The sequence below is a fragment of the Octodon degus genome, unplaced genomic scaffold (assembly GCF_000260255.1).
Source record: "Octodon degus isolate 3935 unplaced genomic scaffold, OctDeg1.0 scaffold00054, whole genome shotgun sequence".
Taxonomy (NCBI): domain Eukaryota; kingdom Metazoa; phylum Chordata; class Mammalia; order Rodentia; family Octodontidae; genus Octodon; species Octodon degus.
In genome coordinates this window covers 7219814-7228562 of record NW_004524630.1, presented here as the reverse complement: position 1 = coordinate 7228562, position 8749 = coordinate 7219814, and positions in this window count along the sequence as shown.

Below are 8749 nucleotides of genomic sequence, written 5' to 3'. Positions count from 1 at the left end.
CACTGAAAATTTTAATTCTGTCACTGTAGAATAAATAAAGATTTAAAAGTCTAGATTGAACATGCAGAGTGAAGACTGATAAGAAAGTGATATGTAAGTGGTAGAGACATCAAGAAATTCCTGAAGAAGCAAGAAAAGTAGACGCATAGGAGAAAAGGAGAAAGAGGAAGAAGATGTTAATTAGAGGAAAGAGCTCAGGTCATCATCTCAATGTACAGCTAGAGACTAAGTTCATTAAGAAATTCAGATCAAGAGATCAACAACGCTAACAAATTGAATAGTGCTGAAAAGGTATTTCCTCCAGTGAGCAAATACTAATGAGAAACTAGAGCTTGCAAAGAGCACGGAGGTCAAGAGTCTTGTCTTCATAGTAGAAACACGCTTGACAAAATCAAAATTAAACATTTATTTGAACCTAGCAAACTCTAATGTCTCATGATAAATTATCATAGCTAAATATGAGAACAATAGGACTTCTAAAAAGAAACTGAGATTCACTTTCCTGTGGCCGAAAGCTACAGAATGCCACAAAGTGGCATGAACAGCAAGGGAGGGATTCTGAGGATGCCTAGGGTGGACAGATCAAGAGGGATTTCCTGATTACCCCACTTATGCAAGTTTTTCCTCCACAGCCTTACTGGGATCCACAGAGAGGGCCAAGAAGAGTCTTGGCAGCTTCCTAGTGGCTATGGTGGAGAAGGAAAGCAGCCTCTGTTCGGTCCTAGCCACAGACCCTTTTCAAAGACGTGGCCAGAGGGCAACAGTAATCTCATCTCCCTGCCTCACTTCAGTCTTTCGATAGCTTCTGTTTACCCCCAAGAAAAATAGCAAAAGCAACAAAAGAAGGTATCAATCTAGAAGGGAAAGGGCTTCAAACCTGTAGAGGGAACCTTTATGGCCAGGGAAGGTGGCCTATAAGTCTACACCTGGAGGGAGAACAGAGGCAGGCAGGAAAAGCAGGCCCTCGACACTGGCCAGCAGTCACCGGGACAACCAAAGCCTAATGAAAAAGAATCAGAGACTGCACATGTCCACTTCCTACTGCATGGGCATTTCCTAAAACCTCCACTAAGAACCACGGGTTAGAGAAAGAAGAGCTTGAAAGAACATTAAAAGGCCCAACTGAAGCAGACAAGTGAAACGGGTTTGCCAGAAGAAACCAAAGATTCTTCTGCGAAGAGACCCAAAACAACTTAAACAGCACGCAGCTGCTGGCCCATTTACAAAAATCCTCAGAGCAAAGCTGTGCTATCGCAGTATTTGCTGCCCTTTATAGAACTGCTGAGTTCAACAAAAACAGGGAATGACAAAGCAGGAGGGAAAATCAGAGGCAATAACACTCACCAGAATCAGCCCCAAACATGACCAAGATGTTAGAATTTGTCACATAAGGAATTTAAAATAATTGTAAATAATATCTTAGGTCTCCATTGAAAAAATAAAACAATTTATGAGACAGATAATCTCAGAGAGAAAATTAATTTTGAAAATCAAAAGAAAATGTTAAACATGAAAAACAATATAAACAAAGAACAGACTTGAAGAACCTCATTCACATACCATACACAAGTGAGGCAAATGTAGGCAAATCTGAAACCAGTCTGTAGAAATGGACTCACAGAACTGAATACTAACAGAAATAATTGTAAAGAATATAGTCTCTGAGACTGGGCATGTGGCACATGCCTGTAACCCCAGCGCTTGGGAGACTGAAAACAGGAAGGATCACTACAAGTTCAGTCTGTGTAGTGAGATCCTGTAGACCCTGTACTAAATACACTAAAAATAATAAGTCTCCAAGAAATGTGAAAAATTTTTATAAGTTATAACAGTTGCACAACTGGAATACCAGAGGCACAGAAAGACAGATGGTCAGAAGAAATATTTGATAAATAATGGTTGAAAGGTTTTTTAAATTATTTATTTTTTAATTTTTATTTTTATATTAATTTTATTGAGAAAATAGCATTGAGACAGTTTCAAAACAGGTTAGTAGGACAGTTACAATAATTAATACATTGCATATTGTTTTCTTTGTAGTAGTTATTCATAGTAAAAGATGCAGACATGATATCTTGTGCATTTGTATTTTAATCTTTTTATTTTATTTACATATTTGGTACAGGGTCTCGCTCTGCAGCTTGGACTCCTAGTGATCCTGCTGTCTCAGCCTCCCCTGCATTAGGGTTACAGATGTGCAACAGTGTGCTGGATTTCAGGGCGGCACACAGTACTGGGGATCAAACCTGGGGCTTTGCACTTGCCAGGCAGGCACTTAGACCACAGAGCCATCTTCCCAGCACCCAAAATTATTTCTGCCCAACTGCATATGCATGCAAACTATAGATAAAAAAGCGTCAAAGGAGCAAAACACCTCATCTGTGAATAGTGGGTTCCAACTGCAGAAGACAAAGACCAAAAGCAACTCTTGCAGTTAGCTAAAGGGGAAACAAAGGCACTGATCTACAGAACAGGGAGGATAAGAATTAATGGCATTTCTCTTAAGAAGCCAGGTCAGCAGGAAAAGAACGCTGTGAAACACTGAATGTGCATAAAGAGAAACACTGCCAGCCTAGAACTCTCTTGGTGAAGTTTTATTCAAAAAGAAAAATGAAAAATGATTTTCTCAAGTAAACATAATGTGAAGCCGAAGAAAAACCAGAAGACTGAGGGATTCCTCAGACAGAAGCGACTGGGTTAGAAACTTGGACCCACACGCGTGAACAGTGGGCTGCAACCAAGGGATCGATGAGACAACAGATGCTGTTGAAGGGAAAGAATCTAATCAAAGGGAAGGAAAAAGTGGAATGAGGAAAAGGACAAAAGAAAGAAGGGTGAAAGATATATTTATGTGTTCATACAGAGTAGTTTGGATGATTGCTCTGCCGATTTTTGCTGTTCTTTTAAAAGGAGCAGTTGATGCTTAATTTTTTTGTTTTTATTCTCTTTTTCTGATTTTTAATTTTTATAACTTTTATAAATGTTGGTTTTTTTATATTTAACTAATTTTGCAGATTTAAATCTGGTAACCTGAGTAGCTAATTTGAATACAGTATCATGTAATACAGCAACCATTGTTGAACTCCTATTTGTTTAATGAAATTCTGTATCACTCTCAATGCTTTTTTAAATACTATTTTGTATTTAAAAAAACAAAAATATCAATGAAATGAAAGTACAAACTTTTCTTAGTCTTAATTTTTCTAAGGTAGTCTGGAGGAAAGAATACATGGTACACACTTCACAATGAATAGAGTCAACCGAAGACTGACTGTCGACTGGGAATAGAATAGGACAGGATGATCTATTCTAATGTATTTCATAAAAGATAATAGAAAAACATTTAGTAAATATGTGTGTGTGGTTTTATTCCTTCTTACTGTTCTCTGTGTTGAGCATCCACAAGTTCAGTAAGTGCTGGCTGTTACAAAGTGTGTATAAAGACAAATAAGTGTTAGATCTCTGAACAGAGACCTAGGCAAGATGACCTCTGGCATTAGAGAGTTTATCAAAGAACGAAGAGAAGAGTGGAGGCAACTAACACAAATCCCCAAATAAGTCCACTTTTCACTGAAAAAAAAACATTCAATTTATTCTACTGCAATCGATAGTATAAAGAATACAAAAGAAGTCTCTTCTTATTTAATTCAATAGATTTTCCTTGTTGGAAACATTAAAACTTATTATCTGCTTTAGTTAGGCTAGGTGTAGAAAGATGATATTTTGGCAGTGTTATCTTTTCTTGTGACCAAGTTTTACCATAAGAGATATAATTATTTTACTAATTATCTAAAATCACATATGTTCATGAAAGGCTTACTATGTATCCTGCAGTTCCGGAGAACCATGGGAGAGGAGAAGTAGAGTCAAGTGAATAGATGAATGTTACACAAACCTGATGAAGATATTAGGGTCTATGTGTGATGTCCACCACATAACATCCTTGTATGATGGAAAGCTGTGAAGCGCCTGTAAGATTTATTAATTTCCTATTTTTACTCACACTAATTTTGACAATAACAATTATAAATCATTTCATCAACATAAAAATTTCTCTCTAACAAGTTGCATGTGATATTCATGCTGGACAAGTAGTTGTACTATGAAATAATATGGTGATGGGGTAAAAATGTGGACTCTTAACTTCAGCCTGTCATTAAGTATCTTGTAATTTTGGTAAGTCATCTGATTTATCTCAGTCTTTACAAGAACAGGGCTGGCCCAATAGCTCAGCAGACTAAAGCACCTGTAAGCAGGCACAAGGGCCAGGGTTTGATCCCTGGGGCATGCTGAGTAGGCAATTCAGACTGGACATGGTGGTGCACACCTGTAATCCCAGCTCTTGGGAGGCTATAAACAGGAAGATCACTATGAGTCTGATCTAGTAGTAAGACTCTGAATACTCTGTAGACCCTTCCCTAAAATACAGGAAAAAAAAGTCTTTACAGGAACAACCTAAAAATTGAATAAAGTAAAAGCAGACATACAAATAAAAGCCCTAGGTCAGACAATGCCTCACATCCATAGCAGCTCAATATGCCATGTTTTGCCGAAACGAAGCTAACTTATAGCAGGAATCTAACACGGCTACTGACTGCACCCCCCATGCCTGTGCCCATCAGCGGTGAGACAGCACCAAGTCTTCTTCCTTTGCACTTCAGGATGGGCAGACACCACCGCACACTTCGTAGAGGAGGTCTCCCAGGCCCAGACAGTGGCCTGAATGACAAAAGGGGAAAGATGTTAATTGATTCAAGACAGAACTAGACTGGGCTGGAGTTTTTCTGTCTCTGAAAGAAATCAGAAAATTATCTGGTCTTCAGGAGATGAAATTATGTCTAAAGAAAGAAAATCTCCAGGAATGCTTAAAGAGAACAAGAAGAAAAAAAGATGCCAGTTTCATGTCTGACCCCTTAAGCTCTCGATAAACACTGTAGATGTGTAACTGAGGTGTCCAGGGACATCTGCAGTGGAGCCAGCACACGCGAGGCACGTGTGTCACTACCAGGGCAAGCCAACTGACCCACAGACTGACGCCACTGAGGTTCCCGAGTTATGAAGATTACTATGCCAGGATGTCATGAATAGCTTTGTTTTAAATGTAGTTATATTACTATGTGTACTTAAATACTCTCTCTTACATGGAAAACATTGTAATCTTCTGAAAAATTATGCTTCCTTATAATAAAAAGAGATAACTGCAAAGCTCATAATAGACATAGAATAAATAATACCTATTATTAAATGAGTTAAAAATTAAAGTCTTTGCTGAGAAGCAGATTATAGAACTTGGCAATAATTATTTCAATGGCTCAGATGTTATAGACAATTAGATTATGCTTGGTTCTTCCCTACAAGGACGATGAATAGAAACTGCTTCATCTTGAGCTTTAGAAAAGACTCTCTCTAAACGTAGTATGTTGGCACATGCAGGCAGCCCCAACATTCTGAGAGGCTGAGGCAAGAGCACCAGATTTCACGCCCAGCCTGCGCAACTTAGGGAGACCTTGTCTCAGAAAAGATCTGGGGATGTAGCTCCGTGTGAAGCTCTAAATTCAATGCCTTTACTTCAAAAAATACAGAGCAAATATAAAACATTCCCTGAACCTCCTTCTCTGAGCTTTCTGAAACATTATTTTAACTCTCAACATTTAGAAGAATTTTCCTCATAGCCCTGCTCCTGGGTACACTCAGCCGACCACTGAGACAGACGTGGTGGCGCACGCCTGTAATGCCAGTGCTGGGGAGGCTGAGCCCGGAGGATTACTATGAGTCAGACCTGCCTAGTGAGACCTTGTACCAAATACACACACAAAAAGAAGCATCTTCCTATTTAACTCGGAGTCAAGGTTAATACATAAGTATATAGCACTGAATATTCATTTTGAATGTGAAACTTTTCTCATGGTGCACCTGTGAACTGAAAAATAATTATTATAAAATATTTGTTTCTCAATAATCTTTGTATTTCAAAAGCTATCTTTTGAATAGTCTGGATGCGCCACTAAAACACATCATTTGCTTTTTGTTTGTGCAAGTTATAAGATAAATAACCACCACATGCTATTCTATTTCTTTCCTGAAAGAGAAGCACCGCCGTTTCATATAAAATTGCCGTTGGCAGTTTTACAGTCCAACAATGCAATCTTGAGACGTTCGGAATCTTTGAGCAAGTTTAAGGTTAGCAATACAAAGGCTCCGGTCCAGAAAACCCTAAAACTGCTGAGTCGCACACCTCGCCCCAGTGAAGCAAAGGCTCACTGCTCTGTGCTTGGCGAGGAGGAAGGATTTCCACCCTAGAAGGAGGAAATGCAATTTGAAACCAAACACTGATTTTCAGTTCTTTAAAAATCACTGGTTATAGGGCTGGTGAAATAGCTCAGTGGATTAAGCGCCTGCTTAGGCCAGCGCAGGAGCCAGGGTTAGATCCCTGGCACCACACGCCATGCCGGCCCCGCCCCCAGGCGCGTTGAGCTGGTGACCGAGTCCCGGCCTGGTGGCGCACACCTGTAATCCCAGCGCTGGGGAGGCTGAGACAGGAGGAGCACTACGAGTCCAAGCTGCATAGTGAGACCCTGTACCAAATACATTAAAAAAAAAAAAAAAATACTGCTTAAGTTTATATGTCACCATCACCTGCCAGACTCCCCACATCTTTCACAACAGGAAAAGTATCAGGAAGCTCTTTAAAGCCCATTATATGTTTTGTCTGACCTGCCATGGTTCCAATGGCATTATCATATTTGTAAAAATCATGTATTGCTTAAAATTACATGCTTACTGTAAATACTGCTTCAGTAAAGCTGTTTAAAAGAACATATCACTTAAGGAGAATTTAAACCATACAGAAAATGCGTTTTAAATACCTAAATACCTGTCCACACAGTAAATGCCTAGCGTCCACTCCTCTGCTTTCTCTGCATCACCCACACTGGCCACTGCGCATCCACTATAACTCTTCTCTCGAATATTCCAGCCAACAAACATGTTCTAACTATGGAGCAGCTTTTCGATAAGAAAAATAAAAAATCAGCAGGAAGTATTACTGGGGCCACAACTGCTAGACAATATAAAAAGTAAACCTGGAACTGATTCCTGCAGCCAGGTTCACAGGACAGCACACAAGGCCTATTTGGAGAGCATTTCCTGACAGCCAGAAACCAAAGTGTCCGAGATGAAAGGGCACGCGCAAGACCAGCGTCCCAGAGCCAGCCGCAGCCGCGTCGCCTGGGGCACGGCCGGTCTCCCACAGATCTCTCCCCCAAACTCACCCCCTAGCCATTGTCACAGGTTTGTGGCAATTACAAGAAAGGAAGGTCACACCCGGAGTACCGTGCAGTACCGGTTTACCCAATTCGGGGTCGGGGACAGATGTTACCCCAAATGCATTAGCTCTACTCTACTTGAACTGTAGTTATGCATTCATTTTTTCCTCTTATTGAAATAAAAAAAATCACCAAAATATGAATGTCACCTGATTCGACTGCACGCTGTCCTCAGAACCATCGTAAGGCGCAGTTATTGGTCAGTCAGGAGAGTTCTGCGCGAGTCAGGACAGCGTGGTGCAGCAATCCCTAGCCTGGGTGGCTGCCTGTGGGTTGGGAGGCTGGTACTGCGGGTTAGGAGTGCCACCTTCAGGACACAGACGGCACGACAGGGCGTCGGGAATCCTAAGGCTAAGGGGGCGCCCGGCCGCTGTGCAGCTGAGCTCAGAGGCGCTGCACGCGCTTGGGAGACAGCCTGCAGCGCGAGCATCTGTGCGGATAGCGCTCAGCCCACACTGTCTGAAGCCTCTATGACGGTTGGCAGCGGCATTTTCCGTTACATCTAGAACAAGCGTTTAAGGAAATTTCCATTTGAGGACAAACGCTGAGGATCTCCAATAACATCCCTTTGCAAACTCCTTTCAAATGTACTCTTCAGTTATTCCTCCTGTTATTTAAGCTCCGTGTTGCACACCCCACGTATCCCTTTTATAGTCCCTTTTCAACGCGTAGTAGTTAGCAGCGCTTGCCACTTAACTGGCTGCGAGGGCTCCTGTTTGGACATCCCCACCAACGCCCCATGCGGTCACAGCTGGCGCTTTTTCAGCGCTGCCTGGGTCTCGGGGTGTGGCACTGAAACTGATTCACGGGGTCACACCAGGCCAAGGGCCCTCGGGTAAAGGGCGTGGGTGCTGCCTGCCCTAAGTGGTCTGGATTACGTAAAAGGGGGCAGAAAGACGCCGCTGAGGCCCCTTGTTGCTTCCCCTGCCTCCGCCTGCAGTGAGCTGCTCCTCTGCGTGGAGCCCTCTGCCGTGCCTCACTCACCCTCCCGCGGAGCCAGCCGACCACGACTGAAACTTCTACGAGCCATGAGCCAAATCAAGCTTCCCCTCGTTACCTTTGCATGTTGGCTACTCTATCCCAGCAATGCAAAAAGTGACAGAGACACAGACAGACAGAGATCTGCTACAAGCGACCATTACTATCCAACCTCATGAGCCCCCTGACTACTGCTGTCTCTACTGGGAACGGCCCAATTTATTTCTCTTGCTCAAACCTGTGTTTCCAGTCACCTACTTGAAATTTTTGCCTATGTGTCTTAGAGATACGCCCAGTTTAGCCTGGCAGACGCGTTCCCTGTGCACAATCCTCCCCCAACAGTAGGGTCACCTCTCACCTAATCAGCCAAGCTCCTCTGCTCACCTCCCCACCCATTCAGTAGCTTCAACTTTCTTCTGGCTCCATCTCTGTCACCACTACAGCTG